The sequence below is a fragment of the Triturus cristatus genome, chromosome 4_1, assembly GCF_964204655.1.
Source record: "Triturus cristatus chromosome 4_1, aTriCri1.1, whole genome shotgun sequence".
Classification (NCBI taxonomy): Eukaryota; Metazoa; Chordata; class Amphibia; order Caudata; family Salamandridae; genus Triturus; species Triturus cristatus.
The window spans coordinates 755,366,624-755,391,139 of NC_140585.1; the positions used below are offsets into that span (position 1 = coordinate 755,366,624).

A 24,516-nucleotide genomic window follows, 5' to 3' on the forward strand; every position below is an offset into this window, starting at 1 on the left:
AGAATAAAAGAATATTGACACAAAGAGCACCTTAACTTTGGAATGGGGCCGCTCCTAGCCCACAATATATGCCAGATTGGTGGGGAGCAAATTTGCAAACATAGGCAATACACAACTTTCTGAAATGATTCAACACCTTGGTTTGGATCATGCAATATGAAGCTTGTGTAGTTTAAAAATGAAAGGAAGCTCCATCAGACCTTTGAGCCAGGAGGCACTACCACTGTTCCACTGATTCACTGATAGAATATCGATGACAAAAACATTGATGTTAAAAATATCGACAAAAATATATAGAATACAAAAATATCAACTCCCATACCTACACAGGTAAGTACAAAAAAATCGAATCAAAAATATTGATGTAAAAAATATAGATGTAAAAAAATACAGTTTTAAATATATATAAAATAAAATAGTATATATTAAATATATTAAATATTTATATTAATTTTAACAAAATAAAATAAATGTATTATACATTTTAACAAAATATAACAAATAAATGTAATTAGAAAAATAAACACACAAACATAATAATTTATATATATATACTTTAAAATAATTAATAAACTATTATCTTTAATTTATTTTGAAACTTTAAAATGTTATAAAAATAAAATATATTTATATATATTATATATATATATATATATCAATAATTTAAAATATAAAAACATTCTATAATAATTTAAAACATGAAACTATTAAAAAATATTTACATTTACATTTCCCTATACAATCAGTGCAACAGTAGGAAAACTGTTGGATAGCGGAGGGGTAAAAATTACTATTCCCACTCCAGTGAGTGCAACATTGGGGAAAGTGTTGGATAGCGAAGAGACAAAAATTACTATTAAAACTCAAACAGTTAAAACAAAAATAAAAAAATATTAGAAATTATAAAAAAAATCATAAAAATAAATAAACAATATTTAGAAATAAAAAATCTAATATATTAAACATATAAAAATTAAAAACGTTATAATATTAGTTACATATAAAAAACTACACATAATATATTATATAAAATAATAAATACATTCACAAAATAAAATTCTTTTATACTAGAAAATATCTACAAACAAATACATTAATTAATACATAAATGTATTTATTGTATTTCCTACCCTATAACACCACACCAATAGCAAAACACTTCAACGTTTTTAATTACATTTATTTCCAAAATTAACATGCTTAATAATCAATTTAAAAAATACTATTAATAAAAAGGAAAACTAATAAACAGTAATTGACTACACACACTTTAACACTATGATATCCACAACACACACCCAAATTACACTCTAAAATAATAAAACACGATTCAAACGTATTTATAAATTAAAAACTATTACTATTAACAAATAATAATACAGCTATTAAAATGTATTTAATACCCACCCTTTACCCCTTTAAAAGTAAAATCAACAGACAAAAAATTAAACAAATACCCAAAATACATATCAAATATAACATTGATTACTAGCCAAGAGGGAGATAGCTAGGAACTGGAAGGCCCCAAGAGGCCCACTGACCACCACCTGGAGAAGAGAATTAGAAAAGTGGGCGGGGCAGAAAGCAGGCTACTGTTTAGGGAAGCCAGTCCGGGGATTGGCAAGATGGATAACGCAAAAGCCTGGGAAACCTTAGTGGATGAACTGATAGCCTCTGGACAGGATGACATGGAAGAGGAAGGGTCCCCTAGAGCAGCTTAGGTGGCCCAAGGCAATGGCTTAGGAGAACACCAAATTTAACACACACAATCCCGGCTACCACTCTGCACGGCCACTGAGCCACACATCTTTATGCAGCCACTAACAGGCTGTCACAATATATGACGTGTTCCAATGCAACCCAGGGGGGGAGGGGGAGGCGGGAATTGTTCTATTTTTTCTTGAGTTCAAGGATTGGTGATTGTTCACAGGCCAATTACATAATTATCATAATTAATTACCAATTAATTAATTAAAATTAACATCCAATTATTAATTCATCAATTAAAAATAAATTACTTCCCACCCTTAACACCTTTAAACACCACAGCACATCAAAAATTAATTACACAATTACCATAATTAATACAAATTAATTAATTAAAATTAATGAACAGCCATTTATTAATTCATCAAAAAAAAAAATACTTCCCACCCTTAACAGCTATAAATACCACAACACACGCCTAAACTTAATTACAAAATTACCATAATTAATTAACAATTAATCAATTTAAATTAATTAACAACCAATTATTACTTTACAAATTCAACACAATAACATGTCAATTAAACAAATGTTAATAAATAAAAAATAATCAGTACATGTAATATAATTAAATTACTTCCCACCCGATTCCCCTATAAACCCACAACCCGCTACGGAACTAAAAATGCAAAATTCAAATAAAAGAAATTAACTACTATTTAACACATATATTAAAAATACAAACAATTCTCATAGAAAAAAACATACAATACATACAAATAAAATATATACTAAAATACATAACATTAATAAACAAACGGTATTTTTAACAACTATATTTTTTCAAACAATATTAAACACTTCGATATTTTTAAGATCGATATTACTTACCTACAATCAATATTCTTGACCACAAGAATCGGCATGTCGATATTTCTGACCCAAGATTTTTGCAACTCGATATTTGTGCAACTCTGTATTTTTGAATCGATATTCTGTCTCTGCACCGTTTCACTTCAGTCGTAGAGTAACAGTGCTCCTCTATGATCTTGAAATACTATTTTCCTCCTGTCCTTCTTTCATTTTTAATTTAAATTGAGTGGTGCTGCTATACACTATGCAAACCTATATCGGATCCAGTTTTACTAAATTAACTAACTTCTCACTTCATGGTATCGCAAGACTTTGCACACAGTCCAAATGTCCTAAAAAAATGTTTTTGCACAACAATTTTCCCACTAACAGTGGGGTTTTGTCCATTTTGTTTTGCGCAAAGCCATTTTTCGCAGGTTGTTTTTATGAATAAAAAGAACGCCATACACTTTCAAAAACAAATAAATCCTATTCATTTTTGATAAAAGCCTTCACAAAGTTTATGATGGCAACAGCCCACATCCACACTATAAAACTGTTGGAAAAAGTTAAACTTTTAGCAAATTTGAGACCTTTAATAATTATCACTAGAATTAAACATTCACTCCAGCAACATGGGTCCCTAGGCCAATGGCACTGCTGCAATACCCTGAAAAAGGTACTGTGCACTCCAGGACTTACAAGGACCCACCAGCGCTCTCACGGGCGGCCCAGAACGCAGTGAGTAGATCAGTCTCCCACAAACTTGTCATTGCATTTTAACTGTAATAACTTTGGAAGAATTGTTGCTTCATGCTGACCCGGGGAGAAAGTCTGTTCACTAGCCATGGCATGGATCGCTGTCATTTCCCCAGTCTCACTGCAAAGAACCTACTGAAAGCGCAAGGGGTCTTTCAGCATTGTACACTCTTGAAGTATTTGTAACTTGAGATGCCTTTATTGGATTCCTATTTTTTATATCTTGTTTTGAAGATTAAAAGAGATAATATTTTCATACCTCATTGTAGAGTCTTTTTTGAGGTGTTTTTACTGTGTTACTGTATTCACTTATGCATAACTGCTTTACACATTGCTTCTTAGTTAAGCCTAACGGCTCTGTGCTAAGCTACCAGAGGGTGAGCATGGGTTGATTTAAGTGTGTGACTGACTCACCCTGATTAGAATGGTGGTCCCTACTGGGACAGGGTGCAAACCTCTTCCAACTAGAGACCCAATTTCTAACATCTACCATTAGTCTTTTTAACCATCAACAAATTCTATGCAAAGTCTTATACTTCAAACTGCAGTGCAATATCGAGTCTCAGCATAAAATTGCACAGACCAGCATTATTCTGCAGAGTGCTAAATTTTGTGATAGATGATGGATTTCTGTACAGGTCATTGCTCACAATCATTTCTGATGTGTGATGGCATGAGTTCTCCCTGACAGCAAAGCTGTCCATTGGCAAGATATGAAAAGAGGTGTTGACATCAATGGCAGTGGGTGAAAAGTCTTGTAACTTATGCCTTGTATAACTTATGCCAGTGGAATGAATACCAATCATGGGGCTTAAAAAGACAAAAACAAGCAAACATTTTACTAGCCCTAAAATATTTTTTCACAATACACCTTGTCTTCCCCCACTCACTTTGTGAAAATGGGGTTCATTGCAATTCATTCATACGTGGTCAAAAAGACTTACTCCACAAATAAATTCAGCTTTTAACATAAGGCTGGCTAAGGTGACCAGCAGTGGTGTAACGAAACTTGAAGGTCCCTACTGCAGGGTACATGGAGGGGCCCCCTTCCAGACTCAAGTCAGGAGCGCTCAGATCATGGTACTGTGCTGGGGGTGCCCCCATGCACCGCAGGGACCGCGGGGGCCTATGTTATGCCATTGATGACCAGAGATGTGTTGGAAAATGTCTGTAAGTTTCCTTAAAATGAAGAGCTTGAGTGTACATCTAAATATTGAAACAACAATAAGTATCCTTTCCCAACATATAACCATACCCCCATCCAGCCTTTCCAGGGAATAGTGGGTATGTGCATTTGACGTCATTGACCATGATGGGCCATCCCCATTGTTAACCTGATTTGTATCTAACAAAGCAGCTTCAATAAAGTTCAGCTTTGGATCTTATGGAGGTTTGTACCGAGTGTGTTCCACACACCTTAGATGTGAATGCTTACAATACACACCCTTAAGCTGTAGGCACTGGTATCAGATTTTCCATGGCGCGGCTTAAACATGCACATCTTTGTTAGGCATGGAATTACTTTTTCATGTTTTTAAGGAACGTACATGTGTGGATATTGTTGATTATGCATGACTGGTTATGACATTTGTGTTTTGGTCCATAGGTTTCCCTAGAGTTGATACACATGAATTGTTTGAAAGTTGATGTTAAATTGGTATTGGAATTGAGTGTTATCCCAGATTGTTCTACTGGCTGTAACATTTATGTTGCCCAATCCAAAGTTATGTGTAACATTGAAATTGTCTTGCTTTCTCCTGGGTATTTTAGAAAGAATTATTTTGAGCAGTGTGCGTTTATGACGCTTAAAGTTTGCAAACGTGCAGAAGATATGCATTCCCATAAGATAGTTATTGAGGCCTTTCTCACAATCATGCAATACTTTGTGAATTGCAAACGTAATGATTAGAGACTTTTTCAGATTTTAGAGACTCGAAAATCTGGATTTATTCTTTGTAAATGGGCCCCTGAATCTCTAACATTAATCTGTCACTGAGATCCCTGCCAGTCAGAGCCTTAATGTTATACGAGACAACTTTGCCTCAATTCCAAGACAATAATGCAGGCTTGACACTTAATTATTGTTTCCCCTCGGGGCTAATCGTAACAAGGCTTTAAAGGTTTTACATAGAAAGTAATCTACAGTAATCATTAAAATAATTATCAGCAAATTGTGTGCATTAAATAAAACAATTATTTTCTACCTCTGTGACAAAGGGCAAGAAGATCTTAGTGGGTGGAGACTATTAAGCAAGCAGTAGTGTGTGTTTGTATGTATGTAGCTCACACCATGGGAACCCGTGTATGTGCAGATCTGCATGTAGAGCTCATGTTTAGAAGATGCGATCGGGGAGTGTGTGCGAGAATGTCATCCTCCCACACAATGAGTGACATTTTCCCACAGTGCGTTTGGGAGTGTATGTGAATGTATGTAGGCATCACTATGGACCAGTGTGCAGGTGTGAGTATCCATAGGAGACAAAATTACAGAGAGTGCAGAAGATTCTTGTGAATGGGGACTAGTAGGCAAACATTGATGTGTATTTCAGTTATGTAGCTCACACTGTGGTAACCTGTGTGTGTGCATTTGTGCGTGATTGTGTCTATATGTAAAGCTCACATTATGGAGACGTGGCATGGTGTGGGGGGCCGGGAGAATGCCATTCTTTCACAATATGTATGAAATTCTCAGAGAGAGAGAGTGAGAGAGAGAAAATTAAGTGTGTGTGTGTATGTATTTTGTGTGTGTGTGAGTGTGTGTGTGTATGTATGACATACCGTGTGATGCTCAAAACATTTAAAGATGATTAGGAACATATAATCAGAAGGGAAGGGAAAACCAAGGACCCTTAAAATTAGAAAAAAATGTGCATTTGCCAACATACTAGCCTGTGTATCTGAAGTCACTAAAAGCACTGGCACGACTTAGTTGGACCCCTTCACCAACTAATCCTACTCCAGAGGACTGCAACCCATCAGCACCATGCTCACATCAATTCTGAATGCCTTCACCTCTCCTGCAGGCTTCCCAGATGCTTGGAAACATGCAACTATCCTCCCATTGCTGAAGAAACCCTCTGCAGACCCTTCAACACTTGCCAACTACAGACCGATCTCCCTGCTGACAGGTCTTACAGAAAATCATCAACAGACACCTCATCGAATACCTCAACGACCACCAACTACTTGACACCACTCAGTCTGGTTTTAGACCCAACCACAGCATGGAAACCACCCTCATTGCTACCACAGATGACAACTGCACACAGTCAGACTGGAGAAGAAAATAGGACTGATCACCAAAATAAAAGGGACCCCTATTACTGAATTAGAGAGCTAAAAATGTAACCCATGTTTGCAAATTGGGGCAGTTTTGAAATTGTAAAGACACGCTATATAATTGTTTTGCAAGGTATGAACGACTGCATGGGTTTAGGTTTATTGCAGGAAATGTTTGTTTTAATATCATGAAAATCAATAGTAAATACTGGCTCAGCTGACCATACAACAGGTCAAAAAACAACTAAAAAACAGTCCACACACTGAACTTTCAGACCGGCCCACTAGGTGCTGCCTGATAGTCCTACAGACCGCTCCAACCCTGCATCTGCATTACACTGGACAGAGGAGGCACGGCTGCCCTTTTTCTCCTGGGCCTTTCTGTAGCATTTGACACAGTCTCCAACCCCATCCTCATCCAATCCTTACACAACATCGGAATCCAAGGACACGCTCTGCAATGGATATGCTCCTACCTGGCTGGAAGGACCCAGGCAGTCAGCCTGGCACCATACACCTCATATGTCTGCAACCTAATCTGCGGAATTTTGCAAGGATCCTCCCTGAGGCCTTTCCTCTTAAACGCCTTCATGATCCCGCTAACCAGCATCATCAGCTCTCACAATATCAACGTCCTCTCCTATGCTGATGACACACAACCCATTATCTCCCTTGTGGAGAAGATGCTCAGTACCCAGATCAAGTTGAATACCTGCATGACTGAAATCGCCCACTAGATGAAGAACACCTAATTGAATCTGAACACCATCAAGTCCGAAATCGTGATCTTCAGAAACAGCCAATTATCGTGGAACGCTACCTGATGGTCAACAGAGCTACGTCCGACAATTGACAGGAACCTCTGGATCATCATCGACAGCAACTTCGATATGACTGCCCAAGTCAATGCCGTCACCACCTCATGCTTCCATACCCTAAAAGTTTTTAGGAAGATTTTCAAATGAATCTCAATCAGCTCTTTGGGAAACCGTCATGTACACCCTGGTCACAAGCAAATTGGACTATGATAACACCCGATATGTCGGGAGCAACAAAATACACCAGAAGTCTGCAGACCATTCAGCACTTGCTGGCCAGAATCCCTCTCAACCTCTCACACTGCACCGACATCACTCCACACCTGAACAAGCTCACTGGCTCCCCATTCACAAACGAACACAATTCAAACTACTCATGCACACTTTCAAGGCCCTACATAACACTGGCCCAGCATACCTCAACAATCTTATCTTCATTCACAAACCTTCCAGACACATATGCTCATCCATATTGCTACTTGCAAATACCAAGCATAAAAAAACAGATCTGGCAGTTGAGCCTTCTCCTACATCACTCCTAAAGCATGGAACAACCTATCGCCACACATCAGGGCCTCCTCCCCACTTCTTGAATTCCACAAGAAGCTGAAGACCTGGCTTTTCGGGTATTCCCACTAGGCCCAAGGTATGACTAGACTCCACCTGCTCGGCACCAGGATACCCTCATGGTTGATAGTGCACCCTACAAATCTGCAAAACATAATATAAAATTGTGCTAAAGACATACAGATGTATATTTTACTATTGGGTGCAGGATCAAGACTGATTTGCATATGGCTGGATCCGAACTGGAATGGCATGGTGAGCCAAAAACGATGGATTTAGACCCAGATCTCTGAACTGGGGTCAATGTATTCTGTCCATCAATTGTTCTTTTTGCATTTGTCACCCTGAATAGGACGGGTATGCCCAGACGTGGGTCCCGTGCTCTCCATGCCACTGGAGTCAAGCTATCCTGGCTGATGAGGGGTAAAAGCCCCAAACCGGTCCTAGGATGCTTGTTTCCAGTCCAGGGAGGACCTGGCCTGGCAGTTCGGGCTGGACTGTTCCCATTGGCCGCAGGGTCAAGAATGATTTGCATACGGCTGGGTCCAAACTGGAAAGGCATGGTGAGGGAAAAAACGATGGATTTAGGCCCAGTTCTCTGTACTGGGGTGAATGTATGACATTGTTCTGCATTCTGTCCATCAACTGTTCTTTTTGTATTGTACCATTTAAACCAATAGCATTTATTCTTAAGTAGTTTCATTCAAGCTGTTCAGCTGCAGAGCAAACTTCATTAAGAAGCAAATGATCAGATCAACTGCTCGGACATCCCAATTTGGTTCCTATTGCTTTAGAACTTTCTTAGGCTGCCAGAAACACAGCAAACCGCTGGCGTGACAAGAGAAACACAGGAGCTTTAGTTGGGGATAGGTGGAGTACTGCTGGAGCAATCACCGCCCAGGACGGCCACATTTAAAGCAGCAGCTGGCACCGTTACGGTGGGTGGTTTGACTTCAGTCAGATGATGGGCGCTTTCTACTGCAGTGCCTGCCGTCTTGTATTGCTGCACACGGAGTGCTATTATTTCCAAGTTCAGTGGTACTCAATCTATTAATTCTGGAATTGTGAAGGGCTGCACCAGGCCTGACAATATTGAAACATGAGGCTGACAGGTCAGCAGTGAAGGTTTAACTCACTGACCCCCTGAATCTTCATTTGTAAAATAGGCGACACTTGCTAAAACAGAAACTTTTCCGGCAGTACAGACGTTCCAGCCTGGTCTTGGCTCTCGTCCTATATCGTCATTAGTCATCTTTGCCCCAATACTCTCTGTGGCAACCTTCACACTTCCACTTTGCCCCCACATCAACTAACACACAGCTCCGTTTACCCTGCTGCCCGGTTTGCACTTCTATATGTGCCCTTGTGTACGTGCATTCATGCACTTCTGTGCTGCGGGGGCTGCGCCTGGACTATGTCCCTGGGTACCAGCCGCTCCATCGGCCTTGTTCTCGGCTTCTCTAATTGGGAGAGGACACTACATGCTTGAGTAACGCAGAGAGGCCTTCATTGTGTTCGTGGACAGGCCCACAACTGCCACAGTTCACCCACCCTTTGAAATCACGCTAATGAATCCCGTTTGACCTCCAATTGTGGCTTTTTGCCCGAAAAACAAACTGGTTGCACTCTGTGCTTCGGGGCTCGTATCTGGCAAAACAGGCATTAATCACACACGGATGTCAAATATCCCCGGGCCAGTCCTGGCTTTTACGTCATCAACGCTTTGGAGTCTGGGGCTTGTAGTATCACTTTCCCTAACCCAGTGCCACATTTAGGCACCTGTAGGCAGCAGCCTTATGGAGCCACGCAAAGCACGCGCCAAATTGCAACAAATGTCCTAACGTGGCCTTGTAGCAATAGCAGGAGAGGGCCTCAAACCCTGGCTTCACAGATGCACTTGTGTTTCTACCCATGGGTCGTGGCCCCAGGCCCAGCGTGCTTTAGGCTAAAATCCTAGGGGGGCTGGAGGCGAGCTCACTGTAACCTTTCATGCACAGTGATTTAGCTACCAGTGTCCCTCTAAAATAAGGGCTGGGCGTGTTGGGCGGCCGCAAAAACTGCGAGCACAGCTGAGCACTTCATAGCGCTTTGGTGCACAATGGCTCTCATACTGGACCCAAGGCTCTTGTTGCAAACGTTAAGCGACCAATCCGCACGAGACAGTAGGAATAACGAATGTAACTGCTCACCTATCCCAGTCTTGTGGGTCCGTAGGCCTGCACTTTACAGGCCGGGACTGACTCCTAGTACTGAGCGCGCGCGCCTCAGCAAACCTGGGAGAACTATGCAATTGCACAGGAGCTGACGCGAGGTATGTATAGACAACCTATATCTGGGTCAGCTTGTGCATGCACGTACTGAACCTTTTCAACGATTTACAATATAGACAGGGCTAAATATAATTTAGGCCGCTAGAAGCACAGCATCTCCACTGGTGCGGGCTGCTAGGGTCTCTCTAGGGGTTGAAGAGTCAAACATTACAACGATAAGGACACACACAATGCATTAGAGAGCCCAAGAAGACACTCTGTCACCCCACACACACTCTTAAGACATATTCCTGGAGCCAGCAGGCACAGGGAATATGCCACGGTAATCTTAGACATTGCCCAGGCATCGCGCCGCGCCCCTGGGAGTGCGCTCAGCTTTCATCCTTAGCTCCCGAACGAGGCTTCATAAACACAGTGAGATAGATCGCTACTAGACTTTTTAGAGCGCTTCACAAATGAATGGCAGCATTCTGTCTGCGCCCCGACAATGATCCGGAAAAGCTGCATTCCACGTGTGAAGGTAGAGCGCTTTTTGCCTGACAGTATAAGGAGTGACAGATTACATGGCAGTCGACAAAATGGCACACTTTTGTGCTTCTGCATTCAAGGGGAGCCGAGAAGAACTCGATTCCTTAAAACATGCAAACAGGTGTCCTATTAGCAATATTACACCGGAGGCGGAATTCGTGAGTTTTGGACGCCCTACATTATTCTAAATCGGACGACGCTATTTAGCTGAGATTTCCAAAGCACATGGAAAAGCAGCTAGAATCAATGGCTTAATAAACATGTTTAAAGCACCCTAGAAAATATGCAGCAAGCAGCGGCTGCATCTGGCTAGACAATGTTGCTTTGCTGCACTGGCTGCAGCTTCTGCTCGGGTGTGCACCTATAAACATATTTACAGGCTTTCCATACTCCGCAGCCAGCACGTCAATGGGCTGCAGTTCTCGCGCCGGATTCTTCAGATTTGCAGAAGTAAAGGCTTCATGTGAAAGGCAGGCACGTTATTCTTACATCCTATAACTCATTAGCTGCGGGCGCCTGTGTATCTCTCCGCCTCCAAGTTCAGGTTTCTTTCCTTGCAGTATTTAACAGGCAGTACAAAAACTGACTAGAAAAAGCCCCAATATTTCTTTGTTAAACATTCTAAAAAGACATATTTAAGAATTAATCCGCACCATAACATAAACAATCACATGCCCAAATGAAAACTGTAGCAAACTTACAGTGTAGTCTCTTCAGAGCGCTGGGATCGCCCACCTCCTTGAGAGAGTTCCTTCTTCAGATAAATTCCACTTGAAGAAGAGCACAACATGCACAGGAGGCGCCGGGAGTGGGATTTGAGGTTGGAGACCCTCACATGCCAGTTTTTTTTGACTGAACTGAAATTTCCATCACGTGATCTCGGGGACAGCCTCAAATCTCATTTTAGGGCTGAGAGACCCTCCCTTTGGAATCTGACATCCAATCAGCAGGGCAGGGAGTTTCACAGATGGTGAGATGGCAACAGCAAAGCATGCTCTCAGGTGTCTGCAAGCACACACGGGAGGGGGGAGAGCTGAAGCAATGCACACGCTGAACAGCCAGACCAGAGAACGATTGGTTAAACTAACACAGGTCCAGCACATGCGGGCAGCAGCACTAATTAACGCCCTGGCAAAGCACTGCAGTTCACAAGTACCAAAGCTAATTTTAACATAGTAGACTATGTGAGATAAAAATATAACAGGAATCCGTGCTAAAAATGAGATCATTCATTTTTTTGTTTTAAAATAATTCAACATGTATTCATTTTACGTGGAAAGGAGCGTGTGGTATGATGAGAAATTATTTGGCAGCGTTTTATCCCCTGATATGTAGTTCAATATTTATGTGGTATGGTCTATGAAGTGCACGTTTTTAAATAAATAGATCCCCACTGATGGCGCGGTATTTAGAAAAAGAGCCATATCTTAATGTAGTGTAACCAAATGAGGGAGGCAAGACAGGATTGATGCTTTGTTCGGTTTATTTTATCTTCTATACACAATTACGGCCCACGAGGAGCAGCGGGAGAAATCACCGCCGGCTCGCGTCCTCGCGCTCTTCTGCACTGCCTGCCCGCCCCCCGACGTCACAGCCATCCTCGACACCGGATTTGCCGGTGACGTCAGGCGGCATGCAAGCAGAAACAGGACTACGGGGTTTGGAACCAACGCGTACGTTACATCACGTACAACATCTCCCTTTCTTAACAAAATAGAGAACTATACATAACAATCATCTCATAACAAAATCTTCGAACCTTTTAGGTGCCCTGATATGCCTTGTAGGTCTGCGGGGAGTGATTTGCAGGTTGGCCCCCGCGCTGCGGTTGCCCGTACCACCTTGGCTCGCACTCATCACATTGCGACTGTCATCCCTCACTGACATGGGACTGCTGTCGCCATGGCTATCAACGCCCGCTAGGCCATGGCACGCACTCGTACCATCCTCAGTGGTCCCATCAATGTCCGCTTGCACTTGCCATTCGTACATACCATCATCGACCTCATTCTCATGCACCTGGCTGCCTCTCATGATGATTTCTTCTTGACCTGCCTTGAGCCTGACAATGTCGTCCTTGCTCCGCCATCCCCCACCTTCCAAACAGACAGCTCCCCTAGTCACTCCTTGCACTCGTGCAGGGGTCTGGAAAACAGACTCTCCCTTCAACACTTTGGTTGGTTTCCTCACCAACACCCAATCCCCCTGCGCTACCTCTTTGACTTTGGCTCTATTCACCTCATCGGCGTACCGCTTGTTGCTTTCCTGTTTGGCCACAATCCTTTCTTTGACCCTCAGCCTCTCATCGGATACATCTTCAGGTACCTCCCTCATGTCATACCACCTATCAAGTTTGGGAGTAAGCTCGCTCATACACCTTCTCCCTCTCATCAGGTAGAACGGAGTGTGCCCCGTGACAGCATTGGGCGTGTTGTGAAATGTGTGTACCTTGTCCGCCAGAAATGCCTTGACATCCAAATTGGAGGCAATTGCCTGTTGCACACCCTCCTTCAGGAACCTATTCATGCGCTCGACCTGCCCATTGCTCTTAGGGCTGTATAGCGGGGTTTTCTCCTGCTTGATCCCCAATCTGGACAGGAAGTCTTTCATCTGCCTGGAGACCAACTGTGTGCCGTTGTCGGACATCAAAATCTTCGGCTGTCCTTCATTAGCGAAGACCCTCTTCAGCTCCCGGATCACACGTTCAGTGGTAACCTCCCTGACGAACTTGTAGTGGATCCATTTGGAAAAGTAATCCGTAAGGACGATGAGATGTCTGCAATCGTCGGGCAGCAGGGTAAACGGGCCCGCGAAATCAATAGCGACTTTGATCCATGGACCAGCAGGAATGTCCACCAACTGCAGCGCACTTCTCGTCGTCTTCCAGTGCTTGTCGGCCCTCAAACATGGTCCGCACCGGTCGATAAAACTGTTGACATCGCCGCACATCCCTGGCCACCAGTAGTATTGTTTGAGTAAGTTCCTTGTGGCGGTAGCGCCCGGGTGACCTTTGTGAGCTAACCGGATTAGTTTATCTCTCAATCCTTCCGGCGGCACAAACAGCTCATGTCTTTTCACGAAGCCGCCCTCGATGGAGAGTTCGGGGCTAACCTGCTGGAAACTTCTGAGCGCACCGTTCAAGTTCCGGATCGGGGGCCAGCGAGCCATTATGTGATCCATCACCCTACGCATAGTCGTGTCTTTCTCTTGGGCCGCCATCCATTCCTCCTCCGAAATGGATCCTTCGCATATGGCCGTAGCGTCCACCAGCGCCACTACGCACTCCGTGTCATCCATGGATCCGTCCCCCTCGCCGCTGACCGGCAAGCGCGACAAGAAATCCGCTCTGCAATTGAGGCCGCCCTTGATGTGCCTAATGGTGAAATGATACTCCTGCAGCCTGGACATTAGCCGCAAAAGCCTCGAGCTGGCCTTCCCGTTGCCGCGGCCTTCGCCGTCCATCATGTATATTAAAGGCTTGTGGTCCGTGACCAGTTCGAACTCCATGCCCCACAAATAGTTCCTCAATTTCTCCACGGCCCATACGCATGCAAGCGTCTCCCTCTCAATGGTGCTGTAATGCTTCTCAGCGTCACTCAGTGACCGGGAAATGAAAGCGACCGTGTTCTCCGTCTTCCCATGGAACTGGCAAAATACCGCACCGATACCCTTGGCGCTTGCGTCGACTGTAATCACATTCTGGAATGCCCTGTTGTATGGCTGTAGCACGGGAGCAGCCACGATGGCCTGCTTGACGGCATCAAAAGCAGCTTGTTGGGCATGCGCCCACGTGAATTTTTCGTTCTTCCTCAGCAGCTTCCTTAGGGGCTCCACGATGGTCGCATATCCCTGCATGAATTTGGAGTAATATTCGCTGAGCCCCAGGAACGATCGTAGGGCGTCTTTGTCTCCGGGACACGGGGCATCACGTATGGCCCTCACCAGATCATCTTTTGGCGCAATGCCCTCCGCGGTCAGCACGTGTCCCAAGTAGTCGATCCTGCCCTCCATGAACTTGCACTTGTCCTTGGAGACAGTCATCCCTTTGTCGCGTAGTACACTCAGCACTTCTCCCAGCAGCTCCAGGTGCTCCTCTTCACCCGCCGTGTGGACTAGAATGTCGTCCTGGAAGGCTTCAACCCCCTTCATGTCGCCGAAGAGCAAATCCATCAACCTTTGGAAGACACCGGAAGCTGAGGCGAGGCCGAACGGAAGGCGGACGTACCTGTAGGCACCGAACGGGGTAACAAAGGTGGTAAGTGCCTTGGACTCCTCCGTGAGGCACACCTGGTGGTATGCGGACTTCAGATCAATCAAGGTGAAAAATCGCGACCCAGATGTAGAAGACAGGATCTCTTGGATGTTGGGTAGAGGGTGGCAGTTCACCAAAATGTTCCTGTTCAAAGATCGCAGGTCCACACATAGCCGAATGTCCCCTGTCCTCTTCTTCTTGGACACCACGATTGCGGACACCCACTCTGATGCGCCTGCTTCCTCTATCACTCCCTCCGACTTCAACCTATCCAGAACATCCTTTAGCTCCCCCCTGACAGAGAGGGGAACAGATCTGACCTTGTGTTTTATCGGCACGGCATCCTCTTTCAGTCGTATGGCGTGCACGAATCCTCTCACACACCCTACTTTGTTTTCAAACACAGACTCAAATCTGCCGATGACCTCAGCTAATCCCTCATGTAAATCATCCGGCTGCACGTAGCCGACCCAATCCTCCCTCAGGACTATGGGATCATCCGCCCCCGGGACTAGCATCACCCCCAGCTTGGCCAGATCCTTCCACCCCACCAGGCTCCTCCCTTTCTCAGCCACATAGATCTTCGTTCTCACTGTTCGCCCCCTGAAGGTGAGGAAGTCCCAGAAGTACCCCATCATCTCTATGTCTTTCTCCCCAAAAGCCTTCGGGTTCACATCCGTCTCATGCAATTTCACACCTTGCCACTTCAACTCATACGTGGTGTCAGAAATCAGGGTAATGGGGGAACCAGAATCGGCCGTAAATGGCAGCTCAACTGCGCCAATCAGAACGGAGCCAATAGGCCCCTTCACTCTCCCATCCTCAGCATCAATGGACAATACAATGTCCGCATCAGTATCGGCATCGCAGTCGCTCACCGAGCTCACTTTCACGCTCCCACCAGGTCTCCTGGCCTTGCATACTGCCGCAAAGTGGCCCACTCTCCTGCACTTAGAACAACTCTTGGACAGCGCTGGGCATGTCCTGCTATCCGCCAGGTGATCCCTTGACCCACACCTAAAACAAGCGAGTGGCTTCCTGCCCCCCCCTTTCTCGCTCGCCACCCTGTCTGGGGTCCTGGATGTACCTCTATGTTTGTCCTGCACAAAGAACACATTAGAAGCCTGGCTCGTGCTCGCAAGTTCTTTCGTGGACACCATGGAACGTTCAACGGCCTTCGCAATGGCCACCACATCCTTCAGCGACGGATTCCTGCAAGAAAGCAACCGCTCCTGCACCTTTTTGGAATGGCAGTAGAACACCACCTGGTCCCTGAGGTAGGTATCAGTCATCTCCCCGAATTCACAGTCCTGCGCCAACACACGTAGACAGGCAATATACTCCTCGATAGTCTCACCTTCCTCCTGCTTCCGTAAAGCGAATTTATGGCGCCCCACCATGACATTACCCTCCTCAGAGTATTGCAGTTCGAGCCGCTTAACCGCCTCCTGGTACACGTCTAGAGGGGCAAGGGCCCCCGGAGGGTCCGTATATATGGGCAAACTGTCAAAAACCTCCTGGCCTGCTTTCCCCAACAGTCCGAACAGAAGCGACTTCTTGCGTGCAGCGCTATAACCCTCGCCGTCAATGGAGACGATGTAATTCTCAAATGCGCGCAGCCACCCCTTCCACTTCATACATGGCTTACCAGGCGAGTCCAGAAAGAGGGGCGGCACACATATGTTGATGGGTTGCGCCATGGCAGGAGAGCAGGTACACGTGGGGCAGCGGCGCAGATCCTGGACACTCCCCACCAATCTCGGAAGGACACCCCGACCGCAGGGATGTAGACGTCAGGCACCGCAGCAATAAACGCAGCCTCAGGAGATGGAAGCACCCAATACCAGCAGAGAAGGCGCTCCCTCCACAGCAGCTCACCAGTGCAGCTCACGGAGTCGTCGGGGCGAGACAGCACCACAGGACAGCAGGCAGCCCCCAGCAGCACACCAGCAGGGCTTCGAGGCAGGAGGCAAAGGCAGGCAGCAGAAAGCAGTAGCCAGAATCTGGCGCACGGGAAACAGCGAGGCGAGACCAGCGTGAGGAACAGCACATGGGAACATCAGGCATCGATCAATTCACTCGCGGGCCGTAATGTCCGTTTTTAACCCTCGTCGCCATTTGTAGTGTAACCAAATGAGGGAGGCAAGACAGGATTGATGCTTTGTTCGGTTTATTTTATCTTCTATACACAATTACGGCCCACGAGGAGCAGCGGGAGAAATCACCGCCGGCTCGCGTCCTCGCGCTCTTCTGCACTGCCTGCCCGCCCCCCGACGTCACAGCCATCCTCGACACCGGATTGGCCGGTGACGTCAGGCGGCATGCAAGCAGAAACAGGACTACGGGGTTTGGAACCAACGCGTACGTTACATCACGTACAACACTTAATTACATCAATGAGTCAGGAAGTATTAACGTTGTGCACATTCAGACATGTTCCTGCAGGATCGTGTGCCACAATTGCTATCAGGCTCGAGAACACAAGCAGATCAACTCTGCACACACGGATATGCAAATCACGGTGGTCAACTCTGTGAATGGCAACGATTCGGCGAGTAAACACATGTGCAACACATGCCCATTGTAACAGGCACGTGAATGAAAAGCCTCTTGCACACCCCACATTGTCCCCGCAGCCTCGTGCTAAGAGATGTCACCCATAGAGCAAGACACAAGCAGAAGTTTCAGAAACATATCGGGTGGCATTCGCAACTGAGAGTGGGCTTTTTAGTGCTGCCAGTCATCGGCTGGCACGGGTTCATCATGCACGTCTGTTGAGCCATTAGACAATATAGGGAATGGCCAATTGCATCAGACAAGGCACACCGTTGAATGGAAATGTTCCTGGCATCAGTGGGCACACCATACCACTGTTTTGTAAAAATGCTTTCGTGGACAACCCCTAAAACTTCCCCCCATTGCACTTGATGACCTAAAACGTATTACCGTTAGCCTCAGGGGGTTGGTAAAGTGAGGGAGTGGGTCAACTGGACACAGAGGGAAGGGCAAATTGTCATTTCACAAACTACTGCACCTGTTCAGCAAGAGTTTCACTCTTTGACATAGAGGATCAGCTGAAGAAAAATTATCATGCGTTCCGCACCCTGTGGAGTGCCCTTCCAGTGGTGGTGGTTAACTAAGGGAAGTGGAACTGAGACCCTGCAAACACCAATCAAGCCTCCATAAAGACATGCGATTTGTGTCTGAACTACTACTACTTACTTGCAGAAGTACAGTGCTCTGATCATGCATTATAACAACATGGCTAGTGCGCATGTCAGAGAGTTTGATAATGGAGGAACAGCACCTTTGCAAGCAGTGCAATGTCCTTTCAGCGCAGCAGAGGCAAATTCTTAGGTCCCTGACTCCTTCCAGAATTGGATGAACCAGATCGGCTTCCCCTAATCCTGGGAGGTAGCGTGTATCTGACCTGTAAATGAGACGCAATTATACGCTGCATATCCTACCCTGTTCTTGCCTCACACAGTCTACTTCAGCCAGTGTGGGCCCTGGCTCTGCAGAAGCCCTGAGCTCAGGAAACCTCCACCCAGTGAAGAGAGAATAGAGATTCCAAACTGGTTTACTGCTGGACAGTTTCAGGTCTTCAGTTTTCCATGTCGAATTTGTGAGCTGCTGGCTGGAGACATGTCGAATGAGCTATTATCATAGAGAACATATAGATCTTTATTGTCTGGCCCTAGTGTTGTCCCATTATTGTACATTCAAGTACACGACCTAAGAACTGTTCTGAACCAAATAATTTGAAAACCTCTTTTCCCTATTGAGGCCTTCACTAGCTAAACATGTCTATGTTATATGCCCCGAGGAAGCAGGAAGTCTGCCCTGTGAAGCACATATTATCTGGCCGTACTGATAATGTTTTGAAGAATGGACCTATCCCCCTGTTTCTGCTCTCTAATGGAACATCAATAATTAGAGTCAATAAAAGTTGTTTTTCAGGACTACACTCTGCGAGATCTGCTAGTAATATTCAGAAATAATAGGCAAGTAATCTCTACAATATGAATGAAATGTCAAGATTTGGGTTGCTTACTGTGTACTTTCATATTCATAGAGATAAAGTGGAATGATTTTCAACTATGGATTCTCCTAGTGGAATTTTTATGTCTCGCCTAGGCAGCGCTTGCACTGTCTCCTTGAGACATGCAGTATATACTATAGCAGGGAAACTTCATTTAAGCTCCACCCGCTCTCCGCCCATCTTTTGCATTGGCTTGTGTGTTAAATGCTGCCTTCCGATTGGTTGTAGGCTTGTTAGTCCCTCCTACTGACGGCCATGTCGTCATTTGTGTCCTTCCATGCCTATTGGTCCCTTTACTGCAGTGACTACTTTCTTCTGCCCCCCCCTCCTGCAGTCCGATGCCTTCTCGCTGCCCCCCTCGTCGCCTGCACGCATTGCCATTTGCAATGCAATAGGTCTCGCAATGCAATAGGTCTCGCGATTGCATTGCCAATGCTTGATTGACACGTCCATTGATAGCTTGCGCACGCTCAGTGGGGGGTTTTTCTCTTACTTTTGTGACGCTAACGTTAAGTTAAGCGCATGCGTACATTTGTGACACTTTTCGGGAGTTCACGCGGCGCATGTGTCAGTGATGGAGGGCCGCACAAACGTGTTGTCAAATCTTGCTGTCTATGATGAAGAATCAGAAGCAGAGTCTGGTGGAGGGCGGCGGTCATGAACCGGTCGAGGCTAGGGTGAACGAGGAGGAGCCGGTGGTTGAAGAGGAGCCCCCGCCTGAGCGAACACCAGGTTAGGACTCTTCGAGATGGTGAGGTACTAGGTAAGAGGTGTCAGGCGAGGCTCAGAGCACCTCGAGCAGAGGGTTAATGATGTAGGAGTCTGACCCGTGGGAAACGCCAAGCACTGGAGTAAGTGATGGTGAGGAGTATCTGAGGAAGTGGAGAAAGTAGGATGCTAAAGTGAGTAGATAATTTTCACTCAATTTCTGTGGCGCAATACTGTGAATTGAATCCTCTCTACCATGCAATGTGCCGGTTTGGAAGGGTGCCTGAATGGGACACTTTAGTGCAGAGGCGTTGTGATTGTGAAATCCTGGCTTGAAGCTAAGTTAGGGAGCATCAGCTATGGGTGGCAAGAATAAAAAGCCCCGTGGCGATAGAGCCCCGTACCTCACATGACAGCCGCTACTACAGCCAGAGTCGAGCACCAGAATTCGACAGTGGCAGACATCCCCAACCAGAGAGCCCAGGCGTAAACAAGGTATGAGAGTTCTTTGGCTCTAGATCATGTTTGACTGCAATAAATATCTGTTTAAAGATGTATAAAGACGTTGAAGTTTACTTCCCCGTCGTACACATATCCGCTTCCTAAGTTCATCATACCATGGCCAGCCATATGTAATAGGTACACAGTCTTGTGTCAACAGGCATCTGATTGCCTGGTCCACTCAGACATTCTTCATAGTCCACTGGTTGTGGTGCAGGAAAGCCTGTTATATCACCATAGCTGCTAAGTTTTCAGATTGCTTATGTGTGACATTTCAGTGCACTTATGAGTTACTTTCAAGTGCAAATGTGACACTTTCTTGCGAGTAAATTCAGTAGCAGACTCATATTCGTAGCACTGTAATACTAAAGTTTCTATTCCCTACTGTGCTATGAGGACTATTATTTTAGTCTCTCTCGTTACACACAAAACATCAATTAGAAAATGTGCGTGTGACTGTGGAGGCAGATACGTAGCCTGCGAAGACCTCCCTCGTAGATCTATATACTGTTATTGAAGAGTTTTGCATAGTGTAACTGTAAATTGTATTTATACAGCGCTTATTAAAGTCTCTCATTGAAAGCCCGCCCAGGGCCCCCAGGTGACCCATTTCCACGTGTGAGTAGCTCTTCCAGTCCTGGCTTTTTTTCTTTGCAGCTGGGATCTATAGCCCTGTTTAACACATTATAAAACCAGGGCTACAAGAATGTTCTTGGACTGGATGAACTGCTGACGCATGGCACTGGAAAACATGAGAGTTCTGCAAGCCGCTTTGGAGCGATAGGGCTATTTTAGATTGTATTAGGTGAGTTGGGCCTACGTGTTAAGTTGTGCGTTACAGTTGGAAGGTTCTTAAGAAGGAAAATTATACATAGTAACCAGAGCATATTTGAAATATTGATCAAAGAGTAGTGCTTTCCTTTTGCTTGGAAGCCCAGCAACTAGCTGTCGATCAAAGTGTCAAAAGATGATGGTAACTATGATCTTGATTACATTGGAAGTGGGGGCACATTCAGTGTGGTTATGTGGGTTATACACATGGCTAAAAGTAACTAAATATTCGGGAACTATTTTGTTGGCCTTTCACCTACAGGTAGCTGCACATATAATATAATAGACACACCTAAGATGAATATAAGTGTAAGTTAAACTTGTGTGGGCAATTCATTGTTTTGGTGGAACGCTCACTTGTCTAATGTGATAACTTCACTCATCTGTGTGACTGTGTAACCAGAGGCTTTGCTTATCAGAATCCTGGCTGGCACACTAGAGATTAGTGGCAAGTGTTTTTATAGTATTGATAAGACCCAGTCTGTGAAAGGAAACACTGTGACTATCCAAGGCATTAGCTAAACAAGCATTGGCATAGCCAATAGGTCTCGCATTTGGGAACTTATAAGTGCTTAGCCATGCAATAGTTGGTGTTGTTGCACCAGGATATTCTGCTGCATAACTAAATACTTATACGGTCCAAAAAGCGAGACCTATTGGCTATGCCAATGCTTGTTGCAATTGGTACTAGGCAGCCAAAATTGCGCCACTGCAAGAAAAGTACAGGAATGCATTGTATGATGTTAAATAGGTGCATTGCTGCCCTTTTCATACAGCGCAGCAAGGTGGCTTGCTGCCCTGCGTGCAAACGTCATAAATATGCCCCATCGTGCATAAGGAGGTCTTTCTGGCACGCTGTATGTTTAGTTGAAGGTTACTAGAGTAGAACAGAAGTACATAAGATGAACACGGGGGACCCAGACCCGACTGACCATCAGCCTAGAACAATCGACTACCTCATAAGATTTTTGTCGTTTTTAGGCCTGTGTTCAGATCTATGTCATTACAGACAATCTGCAGCAACAAAATCCGCTACAGCAAATTATTACACAAATACTGCTTGTTCTGCTGCAATGAAGCTGGGGCAACAACCTCCTCTATAATGATAATGATTTTTACTCACCCTGATTGTAACTCGTACCATCACCCTCCGGTAACTGAATCTACCCTAACATTTACCCAAACTCTAACCGAAACCTAAAAGAACCATCACTCTCTGCGTAAGCCTAAACATAATTCTAACTTCTTTGCGTTACTCTGTATTTAACCTCAGCTACAACAAAATGAACCCACTGGCCTTGATGCTAATACAATATAACAGAAAAATACTGCAATAGCCTGCAGGATATTTTCTTTGTAATCACTTTTGATTGTGGCAGAATCTCTGTGATTACTATATCTGTGTAGTCAGTTCGTTCTCGGAACGCACACCCCACTCCCATTCGGCAAACTCATCATTTAATTATAGCAGGTTTTCATTTGAACATTTTTTAAAAGAAGACTTCTTCAAATAAACTCTGCTCGCATGTTCAGTTTAATACTGCACGCATCATGGAAGGATCGTGTGCACATTGTGGGAGACATAACTCCAAGCCAAAAGTGCCCCCACCCGCCACTATTCACCCCAATTTCAAAGACTGCAGAATATAAAGTGATGTGATAATTGTCTAATAAAAGTCAAAATTGAGGACAGGCGTTAGATCATTGTGGTGCCACATTACAATATTATTAGATTCAAGAGTTGTTAGGTCTGGCTGAGCCCAGGGCATGTGCTGGCTCGGAGAGACATTTGTATGTGGGATTTTCAAAGTGCTACCCACACTGTTTTGCTGGCCTAAAGCTTGAGTGAACGATCACGTGCACATGCACAGCTGGCATCTAATGGCTCCTCAGCTCGCACTCCCCCCTCCCTTCTCATTAGCTTTATAGATTGAGGCTCCTTTGTTTGTATTACCCCCTCCCTTCTCTCCCCGCTCTTTTTGCACTACCCCCTCCCTTCTAGTCAGCTTCCTTGAGGCTCCTCTGACTGCAATTCCGCCTCCCTTCGCTCCCCGCGTCATCTCGGATTGCACTACCCCCTCCCTTTTCGTCCGCTTCCTTGGAGCTCCTCTGCTTGTGTTGTTGTCAGTGAGAACTCGAGCCCGGCAGGGGCACAGATTGTGTGCATCAAAAGTAAAGGGCGGGTGCCACGATTATACCAAAAGTAAAGAAATATAAAAAAATATCTATTTCTTTACTTATGGTATAATCGCGGCACCCGTGCTTCACTTTTGATGTTATAAGTAATGCGCGGGTGCCGCGATTATACCAAAAGTAAAGAAATAGATTTTTTTTCTATTTCTTTACTTTTGGTATAATCGCGGCACCCGCGCTTTACTTATAACATCAAAAGTAAAGCGTTGGTGCCGCGATGCTTGTTTAAAGTTGCACCACTGTATTATAAACATCAGCAAACATACGTTTCGTGTTTAAAATCTCCACCAAGTCATGCATAAAGAAATAGGATCCTAATTATTTACTAGCAGTAGGACGTCAGATCTAACAAGCATGCACAATTCACATAAAAGCATAGAGCCCTATGGGAGCATGCTGTGCAAGATACTCTTTGATATCTCATTGACTTTGAATTTCCTATTGAAACCGAGGAACCCTGCAAAAGATCCTCTTCAGTCGCACTCGTCTGACAGAATGTCTGTTTCTAACTGAGGAGTGCTGTGAAGCTACCGTCACATCCTGTAAACATGGCTGCGTCTACTTGGGGTTTGTTACTCGGCCTATGAAAACAAGCGTCGGTGAAAAACTCAAATTATGGAAAACGGATCAAAGGGCGCGCGCGTGCCTCAGAGAGATAATTACAGAGCTGTAGACAGTCTAGGCTCGTGAGCGAATATTGTTATTTTGATTTACATCGGGACTCTTCTGTGCAATTTACAGAAGGTGTCTAAACCTTCAGAGTGGACGATAGATGGAGTGGATTCCAATGGGATGTCGCCATTATGTATTGTCGAGTGCCCGATTAAACTCCAGTAAATCAACATCTATTTATTTAAGCAGTAACGATTCTTGAGAAATTATTAATTCTTATCAGTAGGCATTATACGGTTATTAGACTGCCACTACTCTCACGGAAATTTTATGGGGCCGCCTTAATGATCGAGCTTTCACTAGCTGGAACGCCTGCCAGCTTGAGTAGAATTACTGTTTTCATCAGTTGCATGATTTTATTCAGAGATGGCAGGGAGGTTCAGTTTATAATATGGCCTGAAATGAGCTATAAATTCCAAGTTCTCATTGTAGCTATAAGTTTAGAAGTGCTGGCACCACATCACGCGCTGCTAAGAGCGGTTGGTTCGAAATCGTGGATGCATTTAATTCTGTATACTGAAATGATGCTTATATATT

The 24,516-nt window shown here is 44.7% G+C and overlaps 1 protein-coding gene and 1 long non-coding RNA gene across 2 annotated transcripts in view; one reads left to right on the forward strand and one right to left on the reverse strand.

The window, feature by feature from the left end:
* SLC38A4 (solute carrier family 38 member 4) overlaps positions 1-11,617 on the reverse strand; it is a 216,149-nt gene extending 204,532 nt beyond the window's left edge. The window contains exon 1 of the mRNA XM_085653322.1: positions 11,482-11,617. The gene's annotated coding sequence lies outside the window, so the exon portion shown is untranslated. The remainder of the gene's footprint in view (positions 1-11,481) is intronic.
* Positions 1-24,516, forward strand: part of LOC146855487 (uncharacterized) — a 152,577-nt gene that overhangs the window by 105,828 nt on the left and 22,233 nt on the right. The window lies entirely within an intron of this gene.